Raw genomic sequence first — 14100 nt, 5'->3', positions numbered from 1 at the left:
CTGGATTTAAACTCCTTCAGGGTTGTAGCTGTCTTGATTGGGTATGGTAAGTAGTTCCAAGGGATAGGAGGATAGGAGCAACATTAGAGAACATTTTTTGAGGTGGATATCAGATCAGGAGCTTGATTCACAAAGCGGTGCTAACCTACTTAGCACGTCTAAAGTCTTTAGACGCGCTAACCAGGGTGCTAAGTAGGTTAGCACCGGATTTCTCAATCAGATCGCGCGCTAACTAACGTAAAACTTTGCGCGCGCTAAGTCCCATAGGCTTTAATGGGCACTTCGCGTGGAGCGCCCTGCGCTCTGTGCAGTACGCACGTAAAGTTTTACGCGCATAAAGTTTTGCGCGCATAAAGTTTTATGCGCAAAAAGCTTGTTTAGACGTGCTAAGGGGGTTTTCACAGGCGTGCTAACAGTTAGCACCGCTTTGTGAATCAAGCCCAACAAGTTCAAATTTTGGTATCCCACAAAATTTGGAGGCTCATACATTCATACCTAATCATTAATTCTAATATAGCCAACAACTCTGACCCCTCACTGCCTTTAGCCACTTCCCTGCTCCCTTGTATCTCATATATCAGCCTAGTTTTGCTTCTCATCTGACTCATTTGGCAGTTGAAGATTAGTTTTGGGCGAACAGTGTTCGCCACTGTTCGGGTTCTGCAGAACATCACCCTGTTCGGGTGATGTTCGAGTTCGGCCGAACACCTGATGGTGTTCGGCCAAACTGTTCGGCCACATGGCCGAACTAAGAGCGCATGGCCGAACGTTCCCCGAACGTTCGGCTAGCGCTGTGATTGGCCGAACGGGTCACGTGGTTCGGACCCGAACGCGCTCTGATTGGCCGAACTGTCACGTGGTTCGGGTAAATAAATACCCGAACCACGTCATATCTCCGCCATTTGTCTGTGGGTTTAGCTTTGGGTAGGCAGGCAGGGTAGTTCGCGCTCCAGCCACGCTAGCCAGGGTCCCCCCAGTCATTGTGTCGCTGCTGGGAATAATAGTACACCGCTCGCTCAGCCACACTATATAGCATTGTGTTTACTGCCACTCTGTGTACCTCGCTCAGCCACACTATATAGCATTGTGTTTACTGCCACTCTGTGTCTGCTGGGAACAGTAGTACACTGCTCGCTCAGCCACACTATATAGCATTGTGTTTACTGCCACTCTGTGTACCTCGCTCAGCCACACTATATAGCATTGTGTTTACTGCCACTCTGTGTCTGCTGGGAACAGTAGTACACCGCTCGCTCAGCCACACTATATAGCATTGTGTTTACTGCCACTCTGTGTACACCGCTCACCCAGCACTATATAGCATTAATGTGTTTACTGCCACTCTGTGTCTGCTGGGAACAGTAGTACACCGCTCACCCGCCACTGTATAGCATTGTGCTCTGTGTCGCTTCTGGGAATAGTGGTACACCGCTCACCCACCACTGTATAGCATTGTGCTCTGTGACTGCATGGCGGCAAAATGCATGCTATCCGCACGCTTCTTGTCCTCATGCAAGGCCTGGGTTGTTGTGTCTGAAAGCGTGGCCTTCTCCTCCTGCGCCTCCTCCTGTTCCATCACGTGTGCTGCTGCTGCTGCTGCTGCTGCTGGCCTGGGTTAGCGTTTCCGGTCCCTGTTTATTGAACCTCTCATCTGTATTACATTTATGACTGCATGGCGGCAAAAAGCATTGCTATATCCGCACGCTATTTGTCCTCATGCAAGGCCTGGGATGTTGTGTCTCAAAAAGCGTGTCCTTCTCCTTCTGCGCCTCCTCCTGTTTCATCACGTGTTCTGCTGCTTGTGCTGGGTTAGCGTTACCGGTCCCTTTTCCTGGAACCTCTTCTCTGTATTACATTTATGACTGCATGGCTACAAAAAGCATGTTACCTGTGCAAAGAAACATGACATTTTCCACATTTAAAAGACAGTTTTTCCTTTGAAACTTTACAATCAATTTTCTCAAAAACTATAAGCTATTTTTCAAATATTTTTTTTCCTCTTGTACCCAGTCCCAAGGTGCACATACCCTGCAAATTTGGGGTATGTAGCATGTAAGGAAGCTTTACAAAGCACGAAAGTTCGGGTCCCCATTGACTTCCATTATGTTCGGAGTTCGGCGCGAACACCCGAACATCGCGGCGATGTTCGGCGAACGTTCGCGAACCCGAACATCTAGGTGTTCGCCCAACACTATTGAAGATCCATGGTGACAGGCAGCAACACTGCTTGCTGTGATGATGACAGGTACATGTAGAACATGGGGAACCTTAGGCCAAATGATTATTCTTCCTTATACATTCACAGCACACAAGCGCAGACACTCACCAATAAGAATTTGCCAACACTAACAGTACTCACAGTTTCATTATTTGCAGGACTACCAAACTGGCATCATTTGTGAGTGAAAGTATTTAATAATTGTTAGATGTGTACTGAGAAAGCGTAGTTTTTCATATATAGACATATACATCTTCTTCTATCAGAAACATCTGCATACATCTGTATACATAAACTCAAGTGTCCTCATAAATAATTAGAGTACCAAAAGCAGGGCTTCACTCTTCCCACTTGTAATAGATGAAAACAAATACATTTTAAACAAATCCATTGGTCCGTTCAGCAGATCTATTTGATATGTTTTTACACCTTATTTTTTGGGGGGCCATTTGTACTGTGTTGTGTATGTGCTTTAAATGGTTCAGAAAATGTATGCCAAATTATTTTTTATGGCAATTTTCTTGGTGGGGGCTGTTGGGAGTGTTTGTTTGTTCTGTACAAGGAAGGAGCAGGAAGTAGTGCAATACATTGTCCCTTGCGTTTTGCCTATGAGAATGCACCTAATGAACAGATGTACATGTTTGCATTGATTTTCATTGCTTCCGTCTGCATACAGTGTTTTGAAAAATGCAGCAAAATGTTCCTTTTTCTGCAAAGTACTAAATGGATCCATTAAAAATCACAGCAGATATAGGCTAGAGATGGCCCGAACCTCAGATTTTATATTTGCGAACTGCAGACGCAAACTTCGACAAAAGTTCACGAACCGGTGAACTCGGCGAACCGCAATAGACTTCAATGGTCAGGCGAACTTGAAAAACTACAACACTGTTTCTGGTCACAAAAGTGATGGAAAAGATGTTTCAAGGGATCTAACTTTGACTCACAGCAGGGTTATAATCCCTAAAGGGCAAAAATCACATTGCATTCCAAAATTGGAGACATAAAGTGCTTTAAAACATCTTGCGTGTGTATACATGGATCAGATAGTGTAATTTGTGTACTGCTTCACACTGATAGACCAAACTTACTGTTTAATGCACCACTGCAAACAGCCGCAAAGGGTTGTCAGTTGACAATCCCAGCCCAGGACATAAACTGTCAGTCCTCTCGGTGGCAATGTTTGTGTAGTGATGGCCGTGCTCGTGCGCACATTGGCGAGAGTACAGGCCATGATGATGAAAATTGAAAAATATGTTTGTTTTTTTGGGAATAATTTAAAATCAAAGTTACTTATAAAATTCTACAATTTTTTCCCCTAATATATGTTACTTTGATAACTGTGGTAATTCGAGAGCTAATACCTACTAACAAGAGCTGACTAGATAACCTTGGGCCGATCACACATCCCCTTGATGGCGGCGACGCATTCGGATGTCTGACTGCCTTATCAACTTTCAATGGTTCTTTCTCTACCATTGTTAAAGCTTACATCTATTTTTTTAAATTACTTTTTCTGCTGTCTGGGCAGTTCTTTCAACAAGAATCTGTTATGGAGGGCAAGTCTGCCATTCATTCAACTGTGTGATAAACTTTCCATGGTACTTTCTCAGTACCATGGTGGCCACGGGTAATGGGCTGGGAATCAGTGTTCGATTCCGGTCCGGAGTGGGAGCCTGAGAAACTTCTACCACCACCACACATCCAAGGAAGGCATCAGGCACGGCACGCCAAGTCCCAACTCAGGGAGGTAGTGACGAAAAATAATATTACAGGAGGACTTTTTCAAGGCCCTGCTGTATAATGATGAGTCGATTACACTTGAAATCCTTTAACGAGAATCTGTTATGGAGGGCAAGTCTGCCATTCATTCAACTGTGTGATAAACTTTCCATGGTATTTTTTCAGTATCATGGTGACCACGGGTAATGGCCGGGAAATCAGGGTTCCATTCCGGTTCGGAGAGGGAGCCACAGATTCAGTGAAAGGTATGCACTGACTGGTATAAAACAGTGTGCAGTCACATAGATGTAGTGAAAGGTATGCAGTGACTGGTATAATACAGTGTGGAGTCACACAGATGCCGTGAAAGGTATGCAGTGACTAGTATAATACAGTGTGCAGTCACACAGATGCCGTGAAAGGTATGCAGTGACTGGTATAATACAGCGGGCAGTCACACAGATGCAGTGATAGGTATGCACTTACTAGTATAATACAATGTGCAGTCACACAGATGCCGTGAAAGGTATGCAGTGACTGGTATAATACAGCGTGCAGTCACACAGATGCAGTAAAAGGTATGCAGTGTGCTGTCACAACAGCCTCCTTTAATGTTATTTAACATTATTTATATTCTTTGTATTAGTATATTCCAGTCCCCCTGCAAGATTTAGTTATTTAGCATTTCCCAACTGTAACTCCCTGCTCAACAGCCTTGTCTAGATGTTTCTGCAACAGTTGAGTTCAGTTAGTGAGGAGATCCTGCTGTGCTTGTAGTCGCATCATATTTTTACCTATGAATAAGCTCTAAAAAACATCTTTGTATGCTTTCAACGCAAGTAAAGATACTACAGATTATACTTGGAGTCATTATTTCATCGAGTAAACTGCCTGTGGAGGTTTCTAAATCAGTGTGGAGTTATACTGCTATACAGACTGGGTCTTCTGGAGTATGCCTCACACATAAAGCGGGAATTCGAAACAGAACAGTAAAAATACGATATCTGCAAGAAGGTAATGGGATTTCCTGTCAACTCATCAGTAAAGGACTGATCTGCAATACAATAAAGGATTACCTAGCTACACATCAAACACAAATCTACAAAGAGTAAATAGACATTCAGCAAAAAAGTACAAGAATTGCCTGTTTGCCTTCCTACAGTGAATACAGTGAGTACAGACTGCTTCAGAAATTGTACATTTCTTCTGTTTGGGACTATCGCTATTAAGTTAAAAAAAAAAAAAAATCACCCAGTGATAAGATTCATAAGCATCATATCTGCAGCCATAGAGCATGTCTATTTCTGCGCATTCTATTAACATGGAAGATGAATTAATTCTCGGTCAAGATGATTCAGATAAACATGTTGTACTACCTGAGAGACCAAGGCGGTCAATACATCTTTCTCTAAAGGCAAGAGAGAGGTATGAAGCAGAAAGTGAAGGAATGTTTCATAGTCTGTCTGAATTGTGGATAAAAATGCTGCAACACATATCTGATATTGAGAAGACTGGCAGTAATGGAGAGCAATTAAACAATGCACTTACAAGACTTAAGAAGACATATGAAAATTACAGGAAACTCTCTGAAAAATATTCTTCCTTTCTATCGCAAGTTAGTACAGAACAAGCGTCAAAAGAGTTGAATGACTTTACCACCGCTGATCAACAGAGACATGTTACGTTTATGGAAGCAAAGTTACAGTTAGAGAATAGGATAGCAAATTTGATCGAAACTACATCCTGTACCTCTATTTCTTCTAGACACTCAAAAAAACTGTCAGTGCAAGCAACCTCTCACAGATTTACTAGATCATGCAAATCGCTGCAGTCACTCTCCCAGAGGTCATCATTAAGCATTCAGTTAGTCAAAGCCCGTGCAGAAGCAGAGGCTGCGAAAGCACAATCTTATTGCTTTGAACAAAAATCGACTCTTAAAGCGGACGCAGCACGCAAACAGGCGGACGCAGCACGCAAACAGGCAGAAGCACAGGCAGAAGCAACACGTGTACAGGCAGAGACAGAGGCCCAGTTAGAACTTCTGCAAAAGAAAAGAGAAGAAGCAGCAGCTCTAGCAAGGTTAAAGGTCTTCGAACAAGCTGTGGAAGAGGAAGAAGGAATTAATTACCCTAGCCTAAAGTCTGCTGATGATCCTGCTAAACGAACTTTGCAATTTGTTATGAACCAGAACAATGGATATACTCCCCTGCATACAGCTGAAGTCTCTACACCTACCTGTTCAGCAAGTAAGCAGCCAGAATGCATACCATTAAAACATGAATCTCAGCTTAACACTGTACCTTTGAAGGATTCTGCTATGCTGTCCAACACTACAAGTCCAAGAGAACAAATCTATACACCTTGTCAGACCTCAGCAAGATATAATCACAAAGAAATATCACAACCAATTGGAACAAATCCCATGAATCTCATAACACAGTCTTTTTCAAGCTCCCATGCTCCAAACATCACACAGATCAAACCCTCGCCTGGAGTAAACACATCTGCATCTCCATTCTCTCCATCACCACTGGAACAGCACAAGCCACATACTGTCTGCAGTGGTGACGCATTTCCATGTACAGAAATAAAATCAGAAAAGTCTGAAATTGAAGAAGTTGGCAAGTATATGATTCGCCGAGAGCTTCTTAACTCTGGACTAACGAAATTTGATGATCAACCAGAAAACTACAGAGGTTGGCGAGCTACATTCAAGACTATAATCCAGAACCTGGAGATTGAACCTATAGGAGAACTTGACCTACTTATCAAATGGTTGGGACCGCAGTCATCAGAACAAGTTAAAAGACTGAAATCTGTTCATTGCGATGATCCAGCAATGGGTCTTAACATAGTTTGGGAGAGATTAGAGAGAGTTTATGGATGTTCTGAAGCTATTGAGCTTGCCTTATTCAAGAGACTTCGAAACTTCCCAAAACTGTCTAACAAGGACAACCACAAGTTTCAAGAATTAAGCGACCTTCTTCTTGAAGTAGAAAGAGCCAAGGCAGACCCACACCTTCCAGGTCTTGTCTACTTGGATACAGCTCATGGTGTAAACCCAATTGTACAGAAGTTGCCACCGAATATTCAGAGTGAATGGGCAAAGAAAGGATCTAAATATAAACAGGACTATAAAGTATCCTTTCCACCTTTTTCTTTTTTCTCCAAATTCATTAGAGACATAGCTACTGTAAAGAATGACCCAAGCTTTTTATTTTTTGATACTACAGTTCTTCCTTCAACACCTTTAAATTGCGATACTCAAGGCAAGTTTAAGGACTCACGGAACTCTATCTATGTCAAGAATACTGGAATCTTCTCAAGTTCTCAAGACTCTGATTTTAAATCACAGCAAGTCAAGGAAAATGATCCTAGGTATCAATGTTCTATTCATAACAAGCCACACCGTCTTAGAAATTGTCGTGTGTTTAAACAAATGCCCTTTGAAGAGCGCAAATCTTTCCTCAGAGAACACGATATTTGTTATAGATGTTGTGCATCTACAGACCACTTTGCTAAAGACTGTAAAGTTCCTGTCAAATGTTTTGACTGCAACAGTGATAAACACATAACGGCTTATCATCCTAGTTCTCCCAAAGAAGTGCTTCAAACTGCTCAAGCCTCAAAGACCACACCAAGTTATGGCGGGGAGAGTACTGAGGAAATGACAGCATCTGTATCCACAAAATGTACTGAGGTATGTGAAGAAGGATTCCACAGAAAGTCATGCAGTAAAATATGTCTGGTCAAGGTATATCCAGAAGGACGACCACAGAGCGCAGTGAAGATGTATGCTATCCTTGACGACCAGAGCAATCGTTCATTAGCAAGTCCAGAATTCTTCAACGTGTTCAATATTCAAGGAGAAACATGGCCCTATACTTTACGAACTTGCTCAGGCCTGGTTAAGGTATCTGGAAGAAGAGCACATGGTTTTGTGGTAGCATCTGAGTATGGAAACACAGAATTTTCACTTCCAACACTTATCGAATGTGATCAGTTGCCAAACAATCGAGAAGAGATCCCTACACCAGAAGCGGCTCTTTATCATCCTCATATGAAACACATAGCCAGTTACATTCCACCGCTTGATGATGATGCAAAGATTCTCCTTCTTTTAGGCAGAGATATCCCAAGAGTCCATAAGGTGCGACAACAATGCAATGGACCAAATGATGCCCCTTATGCACAGAAATTAGATTTTGGATGGGTCATTATAGGAGATGTTTGCTTAAATACATTTCAAGAGTCTTATGATGTGTTCTCATGCAAGACCAGCATCAGAGAATCTGAATGCACCTTTCATTCACTTAAACATCCTTTTAACTTTCAAGTTCAGGAGAGTTTCAGTTTAAAGACTTCATGCGATGTACAAAAGAAAATCAGTTGTAAGAACAGTTCTCATCAAGACTTTGGTGACACTATATTCCAAATAACTCGTGATGACAATAAGACAGTTCCTTCCATTGAGGATAAAGAGTTCATAAACATCTTGAATAATGAATTCTTCAAGGATGAAACTAACAGTTGGGTAGCTCCTTTACCGTTTCGTTCACCAAGAATTAGGCTTCCAAATAACAAGAAACAAGTTATTTCTAGGCTAACTTCACTTAAAAAAATTCTGAAGAACAAACCCGATATGAATGATCACTTTATAAAGGCAATCACTAGCGATGATGGAAAGGTTCGCAAGGTGAAAGTGAAGACAGCAAGAAATGGTAGTGTTAAGACTTTGTTTAGACCCATCACGGAGACAGTCTTACTCCTGCCTTCAAATGAAGATGTCTTATCCAGTGGTGCTCAGCAGAGCTCGAATATTCGAGTAGCTCGAATATTCGAGCTCTTTTCCAGCTATTCGAGCTCGGTATTCGAGCTCCGAATAGCTGGAGCTATTCGAATGGGCTATCCGAGTACACTCGAATAGCCCATTCACTATTCGAGCTATTCGAGCAACCCGGCGCTATTCGAGCTCGGTACCGAGCTCGAATAGCGTCATAGCCCAGATTGATGTCCTTAGAGCCAATCAGAGGGCTCCCAGGCCCTCTGACGGCAGCCAATCACAGAGGGGGACCCTGGCCAGCCCCTACCCTATAAATAGCGGCCGCCATGTTCCGTTTCTCCATGCTTGCCTGAGACTTGTACAGAGAGAGAGTTGCTCCTTTGTGCTTTGGCTTAGCAAGTGCTCTATTGTGATCATTTACCTAGCGTTTTTGCTCACCTACACCTGCCATATACACCTATATTGTTGTTAGTTAGATAGACATTGTATTTTAGTTAGTAGCTTGTGTGTTACATTAGAGACAGGCAGCTGCTGCAAGCTTACAGGTTTAGGCCTCAGGGGGGCCTTGCCTCTGTGGGCAGCTGTCCTCTGTTTATTTCTCTCATCTATACCAGTATTTCTGCTGTCCTTTACTAATAGTATTGTAGTTATACTGTACTAGGAGTAGGACACTCACTGACTGTCACTGTTTATAGGCTACTAGCTAGCTCCTGCGTGTGTGCACTCACTCACTGTCTGTGTGTACACACACTCTATTTCCTTCTGATTACTGATAGATTATTGTTATTTAGTTGTACTTACTTACTACTTACTCTTACTGTACCCGTAGGGACACTCACTGTCACTGTTCATATAGGCTACTAGCTCCTGCGTGTGCGCACTGCACTCACTGTCTGAGTGTACACACACAACACACACTCTATTTCCTTCTGATCGCTGATTGATTATCGTAATTAGTTAGTTGTACTTACTGTTACTACTTACTCTTACTGTACTAGGAGTCTAGGACACTCAGTCACTGTCCATAGGCTACTAGCTCCTGCGTGCGTGCACTCACTGTCTGAGTGTACACACACCCACACTCCATTTCCTTCTGATCGCTGATTGATTATCGTAATTAGTTAGTTCTACTTACTGTTACTACTTACTCTTACTGTACTAGGAGTCTAGGACACTCAGTCACTGTGTTCATAGGCTACTAGCTCCTGCGTGCGTGCACTCACTGTCTGAGTGTACACACACCCACACTCCATTTCCTTCTGATCGCTGATTGATTATCGTAATTAGTTAGTTGTACTTACTGTTAATACTTACTCTTACTGTACTAGGAGTCTAGGACACTCAGTCACTGTCCATAGGCTACTAGCTCCTGCGTGCGGTCACTCACTGTCTGAGTGTACACACACCACCCACACTCTATTTCCTTCTGATCGCTGATTGATTATTGTAATTAGTTAGTTCTACTTACTGTTACTACTTACTCTTACTGTACTAGGAGTCTAGGACACTCAGTCACTGTGTTCATAGGCTTCTAGCTCCTGCGTGCGTGCACTCACTGTCTGAGTGTACACACACCCACACTCCATTTCCTTCTGATCGCTGATTGATTATTGTAATTAGTTAGTTCTACTTACTGTTACTACTTACTCTTACTGTACTAGGAGTCTAGGACACTCAGTCACTGTGTTCATAGGCTACTAGCTCCTGCGTGCGTGCACTCACTGTCTGAGTGTACACACACCCACACTCCATTTCCTTCTGTTCGCTGATTGATTATTGTAATTAGTTAGTTCTACTTACTGTTACTACTTACTCTTACTGTACTAGGAGTCTAGGACACTCAGTCACTGTGTTCATAGGCTACTAGCTCCTGCGTGCGGTCACTCACTGTCTGAGTGTACACACACCACCCACACTCTATTTCCTTCTGATCGCTGATTGATTATTGTAATTAGTTAGTTCTACTTACTGTTACTACTTACTCTTACTGTACTAGGAGTCTAGGACACTCAGTCACTGTGTTCATAGGCTACTAGCTCCTGCGTGCGTGCACTCACTGTCTGAGTGTACACACACCCACACTCCATTTCCTTCTGATCGCTGATTGATTATTGTAATTAGTTAGTTCTACTTACTGTTACTAGTTACTCTTACTGTACTAGGAGTCTAGGACACTCAGTCACTGTCCATAGGCTACTAGCTCCTGCGTGCGGTCACTCACTGTCTGAGTGTACACACACCCACACTCCATTTCCTTCTGATCGCTGATTGATTATTGTAATTAGTTAGTTCTACTTACTGTTACTACTTACTCTTACTGTACTAGGAGTCTAGGACACTCAGTCACTGTGTTCATAGGCTACTAGCTCCTGCGTGCGTGCACTCACTGTCTGAGTGTACACACACCCACACTCCATTTCCTTCTGATCGCTGATTGATTATTGTAATTAGTTAGTTCTACTTACTGTTACTAGTTACTCTTACTGTACTAGGAGTCTAGGACACTCAGTCACTGTGTTCATAGGCTACTAGCTCCTGCGTGCGGTCACTCACTGTCTGAGTGTACACACACCCACACTCCATTTCCTTCTGATCGCTGATTGATTATTGTAATTAGTTAGTTCTACTTACTGTTACTACTTACTCTTACTGTACTAGGAGTCTAGGACACTCAGTCACTGTGTTCATAGGCTACTAGCTCCTGCGTGCGTGCACTCACTGTCTGAGTGTACACACACCCACACTCCATTTCCTTCTGATCGCTGATTGATTATTGTAATTAGTTAGTTCTACTTACTGTTACTACTTACTCTTACTGTACTAGGAGTCTAGGACACTCAGTCACTGTGTTCATAGGCTTCTAGCTCCTGCGTGCGTGCACTCACTGTCTGAGTGTACACACACCCACACTCCATTTCCTTCTGATCGCTGATTGATTATTGTAATTAGTTAGTTCTACTTACTGTTACTACTTACTCTTACTGTACTAGGAGTCTAGGACACTCAGTCACTGTCCATAGGCTACTAGCTCCTGCGTGCGGTCACTCACTGTCTGAGTGTACACACACCACCCACACTCTATTTCCTTCTGATCGCTGATTGATTATTGTAATTAGTTAGTTCTACTTACTGTTACTACTTACTCTTACTGTACTAGGAGTCTAGGACACTCAGTCACTGTGTTCATAGGCTTCTAGCTCCTGCGTGCGTGCACTCACTGTCTGAGTGTACACACACCCACACTCCATTTCCTTCTGATCGCTGATTGATTATCGTAATTAGTTAGTTCTACTTACTGTTACTACTTACTCTTACTGTACTAGGAGTCTAGGACACTCAGTCACTGTGTTCATAGGCTACTAGCTCCTGCGTGCGTGCACTCACTGTCTGAGTGTACACACACCCACACTCCATTTCCTTCTGATCGCTGATTGATTATCGTAATTAGTTAGTTGTACTTACTGTTAATACTTACTCTTACTGTACTAGGAGTCTAGGACACTCAGTCACTGTCCATAGGCTACTAGCTCCTGCGTGCGGTCACTCACTGTCTGAGTGTACACACACCACCCACACTCTATTTCCTTCTGATCGCTGATTGATTATTGTAATTAGTTAGTTCTACTTACTGTTACTACTTACTCTTACTGTACTAGGAGTCTAGGACACTCAGTCACTGTGTTCATAGGCTTCTAGCTCCTGCGTGCGTGCACTCACTGTCTGAGTGTACACACACCCACACTCCATTTCCTTCTGATCGCTGATTGATTATTGTAATTAGTTAGTTCTACTTACTGTTACTACTTACTCTTACTGTACTAGGAGTCTAGGACACTCAGTCACTGTGTTCATAGGCTACTAGCTCCTGCGTGCGTGCACTCACTGTCTGAGTGTACACACACCCACACTCCATTTCCTTCTGTTCGCTGATTGATTATTGTAATTAGTTAGTTCTACTTACTGTTACTACTTACTCTTACTGTACTAGGAGTCTAGGACACTCAGTCACTGTGTTCATAGGCTACTAGCTCCTGCGTGCGGTCACTCACTGTCTGAGTGTACACACACCACCCACACTCTATTTCCTTCTGATCGCTGATTGATTATTGTAATTAGTTAGTTCTACTTACTGTTACTACTTACTCTTACTGTACTAGGAGTCTAGGACACTCAGTCACTGTGTTCATAGGCTACTAGCTCCTGCGTGCGTGCACTCACTGTCTGAGTGTACACACACCCACACTCCATTTCCTTCTGATCGCTGATTGATTATTGTAATTAGTTAGTTCTACTTACTGTTACTAGTTACTCTTACTGTACTAGGAGTCTAGGACACTCAGTCACTGTCCATAGGCTACTAGCTCCTGCGTGCGGTCACTCACTGTCTGAGTGTACACACACCCACACTCCATTTCCTTCTGATCGCTGATTGATTATTGTAATTAGTTAGTTCTACTTACTGTTACTACTTACTCTTACTGTACTAGGAGTCTAGGACACTCAGTCACTGTGTTCATAGGCTACTAGCTCCTGCGTGCGTGCACTCACTGTCTGAGTGTACACACACCCACACTCCATTTCCTTCTGATCGCTGATTGATTATTGTAATTAGTTAGTTCTACTTACTGTTACTAGTTACTCTTACTGTACTAGGAGTCTAGGACACTCAGTCACTGTGTTCATAGGCTACTAGCTCCTGCGTGCGGTCACTCACTGTCTGAGTGTACACACACCCACACTCCATTTCCTTCTGATCGCTGATTGATTATTGTAATTAGTTAGTTCTACTTACTGTTACTACTTACTCTTACTGTACTAGGAGTCTAGGACACTCAGTCACTGTGTTCATAGGCTACTAGCTCCTGCGTGCGTGCACTCACTGTCTGAGTGTACACACACCCACACTCCATTTCCTTCTGATCGCTGATTGATTATTGTAATTAGTTAGTTCTACTTACTGTTACTACTTACTCTTACTGTACTAGGAGTCTAGGACACTCAGTCACTGTGTTCATAGGCTACTAGCTCCTGCGTGCGTGCACTCACTGTCTGAGTGTACACACACCCACACTCCATTTCCTTCTGATCGCTGATTGATTATTGTAATTAGTTAGTTCTACTTACTGTTACTACTTACTCTTACTGTACTAGGAGTCTAGGACACTCAGTCACTGTGTTCATAGGCTACTAGCTCCTGCGTGCGTGCACTCACTGTCTGAGTGTACACACACCCACACTCCATTTCCTTCTGTTCGCTGATTGATTATTGTAATTAGTTAGTTCTACTTACTGTTACTACTTACTCTTACTGTACTAGGAGTCTAGGACACTCAGTCACTGTGTTCATAGGCTACTAGCTCCTGCGTGCGGTCACTCA

The sequence above is a fragment of the Hyperolius riggenbachi genome, chromosome 10 (assembly GCF_040937935.1).
Source record: "Hyperolius riggenbachi isolate aHypRig1 chromosome 10, aHypRig1.pri, whole genome shotgun sequence".
Lineage (NCBI taxonomy): Eukaryota > Metazoa > Chordata > Amphibia > Anura > Hyperoliidae > Hyperolius > Hyperolius riggenbachi.
Note: the sequence above shows the minus strand (reverse complement) of the source record.